The sequence below is a fragment of the Ursus maritimus genome, unplaced genomic scaffold, assembly GCF_017311325.1.
Source record: "Ursus maritimus isolate PB19 unplaced genomic scaffold, ASM1731132v1 scaffold_5, whole genome shotgun sequence".
Classification (NCBI taxonomy): Eukaryota; Metazoa; Chordata; class Mammalia; order Carnivora; family Ursidae; genus Ursus; species Ursus maritimus.
This window is the reverse complement of record NW_024426663.1, coordinates 42,073,188-42,089,526: the sequence shown is the minus strand read 5'-3', so window position 1 is coordinate 42,089,526 and position 16,339 is coordinate 42,073,188. Positions and strand designations below refer to the sequence as shown.

The window sequence follows — 16,339 nt, the reverse complement described above, 5'->3', positions numbered from 1 at the left end:
AAAAAAAAAAAAAAAGCCAGTTAAGAAATTAATTGTGCAGTAGTTTTACAGATGTGAATTTGGCTCTGGGCCTCTATAATGAGAGAATAAGTAAAATTCCACAATGTCCCAACATAGCTGTATTACTGAGTAATGAATCATCTAACAATGCCCTCCTCAAGCCTAACTGCTTCAATGGTTGCATAACGATATTACATAGGCTGGAAAAAAATATAAACATATGTAAACATCATCCGCACATACAATTTCTCCATGCATAATTCAGAAAGACTCCCACAATTATGACTCTTCGAGGCACTAGAAAAAAATCTCACGTCCACATTATTATTAGGTACAAAGAACAATGTCTGATAATATTAGAAGTTCTTGTAACAACTTTTATTAACATTTTCTTGACTTTTTAGAGGAAAGAATGTGGATGCCTTTGTTGCCATTAATGAGAAAGCAATCTATCACAACATTTGACAGCCATTTGATAGCTGGCTCCTTGTTTATCTAGAGATTATAAAAGTCTTTGCTAGAATTGCCTATTAATGTATAATGTAAAACGCTACTGTTTTAAAACCTAGGTGAAAGTTGTTCTTCAGGCAAAAGGCTTACATTTTAACAGCATTTTGTCTGATATAGATATAACTGATATAGCAACTATGTGGGTGAACACAAGATTTCAAGGATGAACTACAACAGCTGACCTGCTTTCATTTCTTACTCCAGTCAAATAATTCAAATAGATACAAAGTTCATTTAAATAGGTAAAAAGTTCTTACTCCAATGAAATAATTTAAATAGATAAAAAAAATAAAAGGAGTTATCCAATGTCCATAAAACGCAAGAATTAGGTGTAGGGACTCACCTGACCATGAAAGCAAGATTTGTTACAAAGCTGTAGTTTGATGCTACCTTAAGAATACACAAAAGACCAACAGGACAAAGCTGAAAGTCCAGAAAGGGGCCTACGTATGCATGGGAACCTAATATATCACAGAAATGTCATCACAAATCAGTGAAGAAAGAATGGTCTGTTCCAAAGTGGTGTTTGGAATAATCTGATAACTGTATGGCAGGAAAAAGATTTAAACGACAGTGTCTACCTTATTAAAAATACAGGAAATTCTGACTCCAACCAACATGGAATAGCAAGGACCAGACTAACTCCCCCTCCACAAACAACTAGAAAACTTTTTCTATACATGGGGCAATAAGACAGGACCACAATCCCTGAGAAAAGGAAACAAAACAAATAAGTTCTACAATTTCCCCACGTTCTGCCTACCGGTACATTCCAAACATGGATCAGAGATGAGATCTCAAGCAGAGGGAAGAGACAGACCAGAGTTCATGGAGGTTGGGTCAGCTGGACCTTGTAAAGCAGAGTTCCATCTGCGGGGAGCTAAACAGGAAAAGGGTTCCATAAAGCTGCAGAGAAATCCCCTGAGACTCTGATGAAAACTGAAATGCACATACATGATTAAGGCGAAACTCTATGAAGTCATACAAAAAACAACCCATGAGCTTTAAGCTGAATGGTTCCCAGAGTTCACATAATAGACAATCCTGCTGATCACAGAAGGCATTGCATAGAAAGCCCAGTAGGGTTATGCTTCAATAGTAGGACCAAAATCCCATTCATTAAAGGTTAGTCTAGTAGGGCCCTAAAAACAGCTTTAAAAATAAGATGCAAATGAATCAAATTCAGTTAAATTAACTGCCTAACAGAACAAAGCTCACCGTCTTCAAAGGAAGACAACAAAGTTCAGACACTCAACAATGAAAAAGATTTTGTTCAATCAAAATTACTAGACAAGCCAAGAAGCAGAAAAGTGTGACCCATCAGGAGAAAAAGAATCAGTAGAAAATCATAAAAATAGCCCAGGAAATAACTGAGATGAAGGATTTAGAGAGAAGTATGTTACAAAAGGTATTCTATATGCTCATATTTTTAAAAATATATAAATACAAGAAGGAGAGAAATGGAAGATATAAAAGAGAACCAAATGGAACTTCTAGAGATAAAAGATGTTAATCCTCAAAAGAAACACTCACTAGATAAGACCCACAGCAGATGAACACTTCAAAAGAGAAAAAAGAAAACTTAAATAGACAGTAAAATGAACTAGCCAAAACAGAAGCAAAGAAGACAAAATAAAAAGTAGGGGAAAGAAATGAAGAGCTGCAGCAACCTGAGGGAAAGTATCAAGTGACCTAAAATACGTGTCATTAGAAAAATGGAAGGAGTCACAGAAAAAATAATTGAAGAAATAATGGCTAAAAACTTCCCAAATTTGGTGAAATCTATAAATCAACAGAGGAAAGAAATTCACTGAATCAAAGGGCGATAAACACAAAAACCTCTCAGAAGCATATTATAATTAAATTCCTAAAAATCAGAGATAAAGAAATTCTCAAAAGCACTCAGAGGAAAAAAGATACATTACAAAGACAGGAACAAAAGTAAGTAATGACCACAGACTTTTCATCAGAAACTATTCAAGCCAGAAGACATCTTCAAAGTGCTAAAAGAAGAAAACCATTAACTTAGAATTCTATATCCATTGAAAATACTTTTCAGAACTAAGTCTGAACAAAGACTTTTCAGAATTCCCTCTCCCCCAAAAAGCTGAGAGAATCTGCTGCCAAGAGACTTATGCCACAAAAAATGTCAAAGGACATTTTTCAAGCAGAATGAAAGTGATACCAGATGGAAACCTGGATCTGCATAAAGGAATGAAGATTACCAGAAAAGATTAATATATGAATAAATAAAACTTGTTTTTATTCCTTAATTTCTTTAAAAGAAAATCACCTGTGGCTAAAGAAAAAATAACATACAGTATGGTTTATAACAGATGCTATAAAATACATGTCAAACAAAAACATATGACAGCAATATCACAAAGGGCAAGGGAGAGAACATAGAAAGATATTACGGTAAGGTGGTAACATTATATGTGAAGTAATATAGTATTTAAATGTAGGCAAAGGTTTCTTGAGACAAAAAAGCATGAACCATAAAAGAAAATGATAAAAGGGACTTCATCAAAACAAAAAGCTTCTGCTTTTTCAAAGACATTGTTAAGAAAAGGAAAAAGAAAACCACAATCTGGGAGAAAATATTTATAATACATAATCTAACAAAGGACTTACATGCTGAAAATACAAGTAACTCTTACAACTCAATAATAAGAGAATAAACAAGCCAATAAAAACCAGAATATTTCAACTGACACTTCACAAAAAAAGATATAGAACAGCCATTGGGCAAATGAAAAGATGCTTAACATTACTAGCCATCAGAAAAATGCAGCTAAAAACTACAAAAATATACCACCACATACCCACTAGGTGAGCTAAAACAAAGTACTGACAGTGTCAAATGTTAACAAGGATGTAGAGCTACTGAAACTCCCATGCACCACTGGTGGGAATGTAAAATGACACAACTAGTTTGGAAAACAGCTTGTTTTCATAATGAAAGTCAACATACATTTATCACATGACTCAACAATTTCACTCCTAGCTATTTACACAAAAGAAGTTAAGATATATGTTCCTAGAGCCTTATCCAAGACTGGATACAATCCACATGTTCCTCAACAAGTGAATAGATAACTGGTTTGTCTTAAACCCACGCAATAGAATACTCAGCAAAACAATGTAACAGCTACCTGTACCGGCAACATGAATGAAATCTCAAAAGTACTGTGTTGAGCAAAAGCCAGATAGAAAGCACATACTGTATAATTCCACTTGTATGAAACTCTTAAACAGAAAACCTAATCTATAGGATAGAAAGCTTCTATTTCTAGTTGTCTGGTGCCAGTGATGGGTTTGGGTACTGAATAAAAGAGAGCAAAAGAGAACCTTCAGGAGTGAAAAAAAAAAAAAAAAGAAAAGAAAAAAAAAAAGAAACTTCGGGAGTAATGGAAATGGTCTGTTATATTAATTGTAATGTTAATTACACTAATAAATACTCATCAAAACTCACTGAACTGTACTTAAAATGGGTGCATACTGGGGCACCTGGGTGGCTCAGTTGGTTAAGCATCTGACTCTTGGTTTCGGCTCAGGTCGTGATCTCAGGGTCATGAGAAGGAGCCCAGTGTCGATTCCACACTGAGCACAGAGCCTGCTTGAGATTCTCTCTCTCCCTCTGCCCCTTCCCCCAGCCCCTGCCCTCCCTGGCTCATGGGTACGCATGTGCACACATGCTCTGTCTCCAAAGAAAAATTGGTTGCGTCTTAATTTTATGTATGTTAATTATATCTTAATATAGTCAATTTTAAAATAAATTAAATGAATCAAGAGAAATTAGAGACCTAAACATGAGAAAAGCAAAACTTAAAAATCTTAGAATTACAGAATCTCTCTGCGAAAGAAAGATTTCTTAAAGACACACAAGTAAATTAATCTGACCAAAATAAAACATAAAATTTTTTACCTTTTGATTAAAACCAAAAAAGAAGCCACACACTAGGAAATAATATTTGTAAGATACAAGGTATAAAGAATAAGTATCTAAAATATATTTTTAGAATGACTAAAAAAAAAAAAAATCAAAAGAAAAAAATAAAGGACAGAAAAAATATTTCACCCAAGAAGAAATCCATATGACCAATAAACAGCAACAAGATTATTTTTTACACACATCAGACTGCAAAATTTAAAAATTTACACACCCAGACTGCGCCTGGGTGGCGCAGTCATTAAGTGTCTGCCTTCGGCTCAGGGCGTGATCCCGGCGTTCTGGGATGGAGCCCCACATCAGGCTCCTCCGCTAGAAGCCTGCTTCTTCCTCTCCCACTCCCCCCTGCTTGTGTTCCCTCTCTCGCTGGCTGTCTCTGTCAAATGAATAAATAAAATCTTAAAAAAAAAAAAAAAGGCCCAGTGGTGTTCTGACCTTGTGACATGGAGCAACAGGGCCAGTTCAGAGTCTTAAGCCATGTATGGGGGTTTTGGGGGGTTGCTGGAGCTGTTGATGCTGCTACCATGTTTGATCATGTGCAATGTCAGACTTGGATAACATAAACACGGATTTCTAACAGACACGTCACAGCATTGATGACCAGTCACAGTGGTCCTCTGATGATGGAGGAAGTGGAGGACCCTACAGCAAATAGGATGCTGGCTAGGATTACTCACAGCAAGGCCGATTTGTCCCTTCAGACATGATGCAGCCACAAGAGCCATACACTGGGCTGATTTTCAGCCAACTCAGGTGTACACTCCAACACAGGGGCCATTCTACGGAAACAACTTTGAGGATGAGCCACCTTTATGAGAAGAATTAGGTATCAATTTTGACCACATCTGGCAAAAACCACGAACAGTGTTACATCCATTAGAAGTAACAGATGGCAGCATCATGCATGAGACTGATGTGGCTGGACCAATGGTTTTTTGCCTTGCCTTTGGAGCCACATTGTTACCGGCTAGCAAAATCCAGTTTGGCTATGTATATGGGATCAGTGCAAGTGGATGTCTAGGAATGTTTTGTTTATTAACTTAATGAGTATGACAGGTGTTTCATTCAGTTATGTGGCAAGATATTGTCTTCTTCCCATAATCCTACTTTCCAGCTTTATGGTGATATTTTCTTTGTAAGGAATGGTAGGAATCATTATCACTGCTGGAATTATTGAATGGTGTAGTTTTTCTGCATCCAAAATTTTTATTTCTGCATTAGCCATGGAAGGATGGCAATTTCTAGTAGCATATCCTTGTACTTTGTTATACAGTCTTCGCCCTGATTTCCATTTTTTGAACTGAATCTATCTAGCATGTGGACATCATTAGGCCAAAAGGGACTTTGAACTCTGAAATTGGACCAGGAAACTGCTACAGTACAACTCTCACGAGGATCTAAAATTTGGCTATCAGAGCAATGGAAATAAACATGTATCTTTTGTTCATTTTTATAGAACTTTTGAATATTATGTTGGATTTACCTGCAGTATGACTAGCTCTAGGTGTCCGTGCTTTACAAATAAGAAGTGCTATTTCTTTCCTGTTCCTGCAGCCCTTGAAAAACAAGTTCTTTCCTTGCAAATTATATTAAGATGTTTTTGATAGATTTTTATCAACTATGGGAAACTAACCACAGACCTGATAATCTTTCTTAAAAACAAAGCAGTCAGGAGTGCCTAGTGGCACAGTAAGTTAAGCATCCGGCTCCTGGTGTTGGCTCAGGTCCTGATCTCTGGGTTGTAGGATCAATCCCCATGTCTGGCTCTGCACTCAGCAAAGAGTCTGCTTGGGATTCTCTCTCCCTCTCCCTCTCCCTCTGCACCTCCCACTCATGTTCTCACTCTCTCAGTCTCTTTGTAAAATAAAAAATAAATCTTAAAAACAAACAAACAAACCAGCAACCTAGTCACAGCTAAGAAGACATAAGACTTATTGTCAAAATAGTTTTCCAAGGGATTAGGAAAGAAAAATTGCTTGTATTCTCAAGTTGATGCACTTGAAGCAAAAAAGTGTAGTTTTATGAGTTTACACTTCAAAAATTTGACATTCCTTTAAATTATCTCATGGAAATTTTGCTAAAATTCAATGATACAAGAAGTTCACAATGTACTTACTATAGACAGGAAATGTGAACACCTGCTGAGATTAGCATGAACTATACCATAGTGGCCTAGACTGGCGCAATAATGTTTACAGTTGGATTTCCAGGTTTCCTAGGAAAAAGAAAATCACTAACCTTTTTTGAGAAAAATATTTAAAATGTCACAATTTCAGTACTGCAGTTATCAATGTAAAGTGCATTTGATGCTTAGTAATAAAAAATTTTCCCAATTAAAAAAAATTTAAAAGCCGATGAAACCAAGTATTGGTAAAAAAAAAAAAATGGTCAAACAGAAATATACTTCGAATGCATGTATAAATTGTTGCAACAACTCTGGAAAGCAATTTGCCTGAACTAGTAAAGATGTAAATACCAAAAAGCCTAGCAGTTCAGCTTCTAGATATAGAGAAAGACATGGATGTCTTGCAACATTACAAAAAATATATGTTAAGTTAGGGTGGTGCACACACGGTTGTCTGTTACATTACTCTCCATGCTGACGATTTAACCACTTCTCCTCCCAAATAGTACTGTTGGTGCAAGTTCAGAAATCAAAAGGCAGGGATACTCATGTAGTGCTGTTAGAGAATTCTATCTGCAAACAATACTTCCAATAACAGTGAACACAACAAGCACTAAATCTTGGCTTCTATATATGGGTCTCCACTCAAAGGAACCAAGAATCCTTGAAAAAATGCCTGATTCCAGGGCTGGAGAAAGAAAGAACAAGAACAGCTTTTCCTGACAGAAAGTAAGAAAGTGCTCCAAGAATGATGGGGATGTGGTTAAATAGAGAAATACATGAGCTAGTTTTTAGGGGTCTCCACCGGGATTCCAATTATGTGTATGTTAGACTACCTGATATTGTCCTATATGTCACTGGAGCTGTGTTTGATGCACGTTATTGTGTTTTTTTCTGGACTTTGTTCTGTCTGTGCTTTCTTTAGGCTAGCTGTTATTGCTGCATATTCAAGTTCACTGATCTTTTCTTCTGCAGTGTCTAATCTGTTCCTAATCCCATTCAGTGAAATTTCCATTTGCGATACTGCACTTTTTTAACTCCTGGAGTCCAATTTGGTTCTTTTTCTTCTTCGTCTTCTTTTTTTAAATGAGATTGTCGTTTTTGAAGTGTACAATTCAGCAATTTTTAGTATAGTCATTAAGTTATGCCCATCACCACTATCTAATTCCAGAATATTTCTGTCACTCCAAAAAGAAATCCCCATACCAAATAGCAGTCACTCCCCATTCTCTACATTCTTCAGCCCCTGGAAAACACTAATCACTGTCATAGATTTGCCTGTTCTGAACATTTCATATAAATGGAATATACAAAACATTTTGTGTCTGGCTTCTTTCACTTAGAATAATGTTTTCAAGGTTCAACCATGTTATAGCATGTAACAGTACTTCATTCCTTTTGATAGTTGCAAAACATTCCATTGTGTGGATATACTACCTTTTTTCCATTCATCATTTGATAGACATTTCTGTTATTTCCACTTCTTGGTTATTATGAATAATGTTGCTATGAACATTTAGTTGCTGGGTGATATATGTTGTCAACTGTTTGGTATATACCTAAGAGTGGACATACTAACTCACATGCCAAATGAAGTTTTAACTTTTTTTAAAAAATGCCAAACTACTTAATAAAATGTCTGTGCCAAAGTAGTTAAGGCTTGCCCCAGTAATACAGTTGGGATTCACATCTATGTGCCCTTCCTCCTTTACATACATAAATTATCAACACATAATTACCAAACCCCTTTCAATAAACTCTTCTTGATTTTAATTTAGTATTAAAATTAAATGGTCAGCAACTATTAATTGCTAATTAAAACATTACACCCTTGAATTAATATCATATTCTATATCCTTTATTAACACTCACAGACGTATTTTTCTTAGTTACTATATAAGTCCTAAATCAAAACCAGTTTTAATTTTCGATTATGTTTACAAAGTTTATCTGGCAGCCACCTAGCATCATTGTGCTATATCATAAGTAATATACTGGCAAAATCTCCGGAACCTGGGGGAAAAGCCTTAAAGTCCTAGTAGCTGTTAAGTAAACGTGTATTTTAAAAAGACATTGAACCTAGGGAATAAAGTAGACATAAACTAATAGCATTTCTCAATCACATCAAAGTTATAACCTGTACTCACAAAAATATTAGTTGGTAGAAAATTAAGAAACTGGCAGGGGAATACTTTATAAATTACTTTTTTAAATATTTTTAAATGTTTAAAGAGACAATAGCATAAAAAGTCATAATCCTAGAATTCCGTTAGTATTAGAAACATAGACACTATAGACAAGGGGAAGAATCTGGTCCCAAAGACATTTAACTCTGCCCCTGTTTATCATATCATTGTACATGTCAAATAAAAATAGAACAATAGATTACAAATAAAATAAAATCTTTGTTTGTAGGATGTAGTGATTTGCAGCACTTCCATACCATTAATCTTGATGGCAGCCAAGAGTTCTACTACCTGTAAAAGCTTATGAATTTCACAAAATACTTTAGAACTTGAGTAAAAGACCTTCCACTACAGAAAAGAATTTTAGAAGATGGGTAATGGTTTTGGAGTTTATTTTTCCATCATTAAAAATTAGAGTTAAAAAAAACTAGAATAGCAGCTAACACTTATAAAATAAAACTAATTTCTATGATGAAGGAAATAGTTAACCTTAAGCATTTTATTATGTACTGAACAGTGTTCCAAACCCCAAATATTGTCTCATTTAATTCTTCTAACAACTCTGGAAGGAAGATAACTATCGTTTTTCCCATTTATAGAAAAAGAAAGTGAGGCTTACAGAGATGAGGTCACTTGCCCCAGTCACACAGCTACTTAGTGGCTGAGTATGATGTGAGCGCGCGCACACTAGGGGCATGCACACCGAAATACTGTGCTGTATTATTTCCTTTGCCCATGGGCCAATTATTTCCTAAGGATAAATTCCTACAAGAAGAAAAGTTGGCTCAAAGGATATGCACAAATATTGCACATGAAGACAGTGGAATAAAATACCACTCTGCATTGTTCAGCTGGGGGCAAGGATTACACCGTAAAAACAATTGAGAATTTCTCAACATAATAAAATCTGAAACTAGCTCTTTTATACCAAAGAGGGCCCATAAAACCATTAAGAGTTCAAAATGAAAGTCAGGTGATAACCACTCCCTACTTGTCTCTCATGAAGTAAAAATACAATGTAGTGTATCCCTGAAGAAACTTCCAAACCACTTTAAAATGTTAATGCCACCACACAAAGGAATGAAAAACTGGATGTAACTCTAAAAAATATGGCCCACAGGTAAAAAGTTTTTTTTTTAAAATCTAAGTGTAAAGGACAAATCATGTGGACTATAAGCATCTTTCACAATGAACTATGATTATTAGTAATATTTGAGCAATATTACACTTTCTGAGATCTTCTCATTCATTAAATCCTCATAATCTCCATACTAGGTAGTTAGAGATGAAATTTAGAGCAGGGTTTTTTCAAAAATTTTTTACTACAACTAAAATTTAAAAACATGTTACATCACAATATATGTACAAATACACAGGTATTTAAAACAAAAAAAATGTATAAAAATACCTACTCTTACTATATACAATGATACCATGTACTGTGATATTTGTACATTATTCTTTTTCTTTGTTTAATGCTGTCCTACTGCATAGAATTCATATCCAACACACAATTTCTGAAACAGTGGCTTACGAACTACTGAGTGTGAACCGAGGCTCTTATATAGAACAAACATCCAGGAATACACAGCCAGAGCCAGACAGAAATTCTGGTCTGAGAGTGGGAGACAGATCCAGGATGAAGGTAAGAAGTGAAAATCCTGAGCACATGGGTGATCCATGAGGTGGTATGAATATGATCAAAGGGAAGATGTATGGGGAAAAGGCTGAGGTTTGATGTGCTTTTAATATTTCAGTCCTTGGCATCCAGTCCCAAGCATGTTATTTTTCAATCTGTTCAAATGTCAAAGCAGGACTCACTTCTAGATGTGCTTTTGAATCTTGGAGTGCTACGTAATGCTTTCCTCAGTTCAAACACATGTAGGAATACTTAGATCCTCAAAAATAGTTTAATCTGGCTTCTCTGTTTCTGTTTTCTAACTTCTTTCTCATTGCTGACCATTACCTAATCTTTTTATTCTTTCCGTAAAAGCTTACTGACAAAAGCATGTTACAGAACTCGGGAAAAATGACTGCAAGACAACTTAGCTTTAAATTACACATGACGACATAGAAGGCCTCTTTGGGTGCCTGGGTGGCTCAATTGGTTAAGCGTCTGCCTTCAGGGTTATGATCCCAGGGTGTTGGGATCGAGATCTACATCGGGCTCCCTGCTCAGCGGGGAGCCTGCTTCTCCCTCTCTCTCTCTGTCAAATGAATAAATAAAATCTTTAAAAATAATAATAAATTACACATGACAGTCTACTGTTGAACTCAAACACATCTTCAACAAGTACCTTCGGAGTCCTCAAGATCAAACTATTACTGATTTTAAAGAGTTTCATGCGGTGTTTTAGATTCGTGGGGAGTGTTTTAGGTTTTAAGAACTTCTGAAGGACATTAGCATTCTCTCCTCATTTTATAGCCAAAGAGTTTCAGTGTGGTCACTATTTTATTCTTTGGATTAATTTCATTTTGCTCAAAAAAGCTAATAGAATAACCTCTCGTCTTTCGTCATTCTTATAATCTCAACATCACCATAAAAATACTGAGTCTTCCTTTTCAAGAAAATGACAAGGACGTTCTGTAGCCCCAGAGGTACCTTATTTCTTGCATTTCAGAATGATACACTAGTGCTTATCCCAATTACAGATTATAAAGATCCACAAGTAGTTTTGCATTAAAAAAAAATCTTGCTGTCATTTGAGAGAAAACATGGCCAGATAGCAACACATGGTTTCCCCATCTTAATTTATACATTGTTCCAATTTTTATATTTTTTGAAACAAAAGAATGAAACTTAGTGGGAAAATAAGTGTAACCCATTGCTTTAAGTTTCATGTTTTGATATCTAGAAGCATGACAGGCATTACTGCCATTTATCAATGAGAAAACCAGGGCCTAGAAAGGCAGAGTGACTCATCGAAGTAGCAACACTTAGGTTAACAAACCAAGTTACTGGAGTTTGGTGATGTTTCCGTTGGTGAAATAAGAATAAAATAATGAAAACATAATACACAATCCACCAAATAACTTACATAATTCACCTGTGAGACTTTTATCCATCAGGGAAACACTTCGTTATTTAGCTGGTTTGATGGAGGATAATGAATAAATAATCAAATACTCAAAGAAACCCAACTGCTCCTTATGATAAAAATAAATACAATTAAAATAATATTCTCTATTACTAGATATTAGGTGACACCTCAGTCATGAAGACGACATGACAGGTTCAGACCCTTTGTGGGACCCTTATGTTTGTCACTGTCCTTCCCATTCTCTGATGGTTACATCAGCTTTCCACTCTCAAATTATCCCAAATAAATTTTTATTCCTGCGAAGTAGACCTGAAGTGTCCACTAACATATGCAATGTTATCAATAAGCTATCCCTTGTGGGAGATTCAAATAAGAAGTGAAATATGAAGACTTCTAAGAGGGCCCAGATGTCCCTGAAAGGCCAGTGAGACCATGTCTGTTCAGCCAGAGAATAAGAGACTCAAGAAGGTTCATTGGTAGTTTTCAAACAACCAAAGGAATAATTAAAAAAAAAAAAAAAAAGTTAGTTTCATTTTCACTGAGAAGAGACATAAAAAGGAAAAGGTTTATACTCAGGCAAAAGAATTGAGACTACAGAGCAGTTGGCAAGGACTCCCTGCCTAAAGAAAGACGTAGCAAGAGGGACTATTTCTCCAGAGGCTTTGAAGGAAAAGGCAAACAAGTTGCCTTTGTGAATTGCTTTAAATTAGGCACAGATTCACCCACGTACAAGATGATGCGCTTTCCTACACAAAGCGCCCCAAACTGCTGTAGCATTTTTATGACTTCTCTTGCTTTTATGCTGAGAAAGTCTTTCACACACCCAACATCAGATAAATATCAACTGTATTAGATTTGCATTTTTTACATTTAATTCTCTTAACTCAGCTGGAATTTATCCTGATTAATGGTATGAGAAAGGTCTGCATTTTTTCCCAAAAGTTTTTTCAGTTTTCCTAGTGATTACTAGTATATTTATAAATAGCTTAGATATTTTGTTATAGCAAGGAATATCTAGGCATTTCCCTAAATTTCCATCATTAAGGAGTACCTAACCCCACTTTACTCCGACAATCTTGATATAACAATAATCATTTAATTTGGTGGTGCTTCAACATCCTTACCTTGGCCCGTCTACATCTTCAAGAGCTCCAGCCATAAGCCCTGGGCTCTGAGAGCACCACCAGCAAGAACTTTGCACTAACATGGGCAAGAGCCCTCTGTCTGGTCAAGCACACCAACTAGGCACTCTCTGAAAAAAAGAATTGTTTTACCTTAAGAATTACCATGGGATGAGGACCCCGAGATAACCTGAAGAACATAAAAGCAAGAGGTAATAAGGCAAAGATGACACGAAGCTCCAGAAGATCTCTAAGAAGTCATCAGATAGAAGAACCAAAGAATGGAAAGTCTACCCTTATAGATGTTTCCAGGTTAAAAAACCTAGAAGATCTCAACTATTTAGCTGGAGAATCCAGTGTCCAATCAACCTAGTGAATTTCAGTGGCATTTTCTAAACTTCACATTTAGGAAGCAGGGAGTAGCAAAGAGCTACTCAGTTTTCCAGCCTCCTCGCCAATAAACCAGGAGCCAAAGCTCAGCCGCCTGCAGGAGCAGACAAAAAGGAATAAATGAGCAGAGCGAGTCACATGAACTGGGCTTGAGAGTCTGAGAAGCAGTGGGAAGCATCGGAGAGATTCCACGTCCCTGGAACACTTGCTCCTTCTAGTGGTGGCTCTAGCTACACAGACAGCAATCCGTGCCCAGGAGAATTCAAGCCCCAAACTGCCAGATATGCCAGTTTTTCTCTTCACAGAGTCACAAATTCTTATGTACATTTCCTGTTTCCTCAAGTTTGGCAATTAAGTTTTCTTTTGAAAACACAAAGGTCAAACCAGATGTATCTATCAGCCCAGAGATCACTAGTGTGGGAACCCAGATTATAACGTTATACAACCCACAAGTCACCCAACTGTCCAAACAGCACCCCCTGCCCTTCTGCACTTCCTTTGTGTCTCCCTTTCTCCTCGATATGACAAATAATGACAAGCTACAGAGCTCCTGGGGTTCTAGGGTACATGTGGAGTGAGTGAAGAATGCTAGACCACCTCATTCACCCCATTAAAGAGTCAGCCAAATTCTGGTCTTCATAAGAAACTGTCATTTTGGAAATGAAGATGAATTACTCTACACAGTCATGTTGTTAGGTCAGACTGCTGACCCAAATTAAATCATTTTTTCTACCGTAAGTAAAGAATAAGTCCAAGAACTTTTTTTTTCTTTAAGAAGTCTTAGATGTTTTGCTTCACTCTCAGTGACTGACAGCTCTCTAGGTCACAGGTTTTGCATCAAGCTAGTTTATTTCATTCTGGAAGTAAAAAATTCATTAAACTGAAAATCATTTCCAATGAAAATGCTGTAGAATTTTTAGCTTCTACACAAACTAGACTTGTTACCTATGTTATTACTTACTTATCCAGTGGTATCCTACTGCAATCCAAGTAAGTCAAAAGGTTTGAATAACTGAGTCAACCCCTCTAAGATTCAACCTATGTATCAGGCTTATACATATCTATCTATATATTACCTTTTACCACAGACTTTAACAGGATCGCTGTGCTAGATGATTTTTATTAATCGTATAATGATCAAATTATAATAATCTAGAAGAGAAATAGAAAGTTTCTATTCCTTCTTTTACTACACAGGATCTAAAACTAAATGGTTTTCAAAGGAGAGTGTCTTAAATATGTTCGCTTAAGAAGGACTGGATCAGGGAAGGTTAATAAATTTTGACTATCCGCACACATTAGTCTATCCTTGTGCATAACTGCCATAAATTCTCCATTCCATCCATCTTTCTCCACCCTAAACCCTGTATCAGTAATATTTTAGAGGGTGGCTGATTCTGACATCAATTTAGAAATAATCAGCTTTGATTCCTAGCTGAGATCAAAATGGACAATTGTAGTAGAAGAGACCAGTGATGGCATAAACATAGCTGATCCAGATAGGAATTTGTTTTCTAAAAAAAAGTTCCAAGTATTTGTGTTTCCAAACCAGATCATTTTTACCATAGAACATTATGAAAATGAAAAATGAAAAGAAAATCTAAGAAGTAATTTTTAATCCGGTCTTTAGGGGCACCTGGGCAGCTCGGTTGGGTACACGTCCAACCCTTGATTTCAGCTCAGGTCATGATCTCAGGGTTGTGCAATCAAACCCTGAGCTCAGCGCAGAGTCTGCTTAAGACTCTCTCTCAGGAGTCGAGATGCCCTTCAACAGATGACTGGATTAAGAAGTTGTGGTCCATATATACAATGGAATATTACTCAGCTATCAGAAAAAAACGAATTCTCAACATTTGCTGCAACATGGACGGCACTGGAGGAGATAATGCTAAGTGAAATAAGTCAAGCAGAGAAAGAAAACTATCATATGATTTCTCTCATCTATGGAACATAAGAACTAGGATGATCGGTAGGGGAAGAAAGGGATAAAGAAGGGGGGGGTAATCAGAAGGGGGAATGAAACATGAGAGACTATGGACTATGAGAAACAAACTGAGGGCCTCAGAGGGGAGGGGGGTGGGGGAATGGGATAGGCCGGTGATGGGTAGTAAGGAGGGCACGAATTGCATGGTGCACTGGGTGTTATATACAACTAATGAATCATCGAGCTTTACATCGGAAACCGGGGATGTACTGTATGGTGACTAACATAATATAATAAAAAATCATTAAAAAAAAAAAAAAGACTCTCTCTCTTCCCCCACAATTTCCTCTGCCCCTCCCCCTACTCGCACTCTCTCTTGCTCTGTCTCTAAAATAAATAAATAAATTTTTAAAAAAATCTTTAGAATTTTTATTTTACCAGTGGCACAATGGCAGAAAGTGGCTAAAATGAGAATCAGCTCAATGAGTCCATATGCATAGTAAACAGCAGCAAGTATTCATCATTAGGTATGATGTTCAAAAGGACAGAAGCCCTCAATCCTCTTTGGTTGAACACAAAATACCAAGATGACCCAGTGGTCTCAAATACCAGCAACAGGCCTAAGCCTTTCATCTATTCCCAATACTAATCTCTCTGAAAACACACTCATTCTTATGCACATGATTTACAATTGTTGTACTTTGTTTATTATCAGAAAACCTACCAAATCTTAAAATTTAAAGTACATGAGACATTCAAATATTGCTGATACTTTATTTTGTGAAGATACTATGGTGGTATCCATACTTTTCAAGAAGAAAGTAAGATGGTAAGAGGAGAAAGGGAAGAGAAGGGAAGGGAAAGATGGGTAAACTCCACAGTATTCATGAACAAGAGTATCCAAGTTCCCACAAATTTACATAACAGAGCATGATTCAGACACGGTGATTCGGTCATTAAAGCAAACTCTTTGACAGTAAAACAATACTATTAATTGAACAATCACAACAACAACAGGAAAATCTGATATCCAAGAAGAAAGAAACAATATAAAAAAGACCTACAGCAATAACACGGATTGTTTTTCCTT

General features: G+C 36.3%; 1 protein-coding gene and 1 pseudogene across 1 annotated transcript in view; one reads left to right on the top strand and one right to left on the bottom strand.

Annotated features, from left to right (window-relative positions):
* DEPDC1B (DEP domain containing 1B) overlaps window positions 1-16,339 on the bottom strand; it is an 83,936-nt gene that overhangs the window by 18,559 nt on the left and 49,038 nt on the right. The window lies entirely within an intron of this gene.
* Window positions 4,873-6,223, top strand: LOC103663655 (annotated as a pseudogene).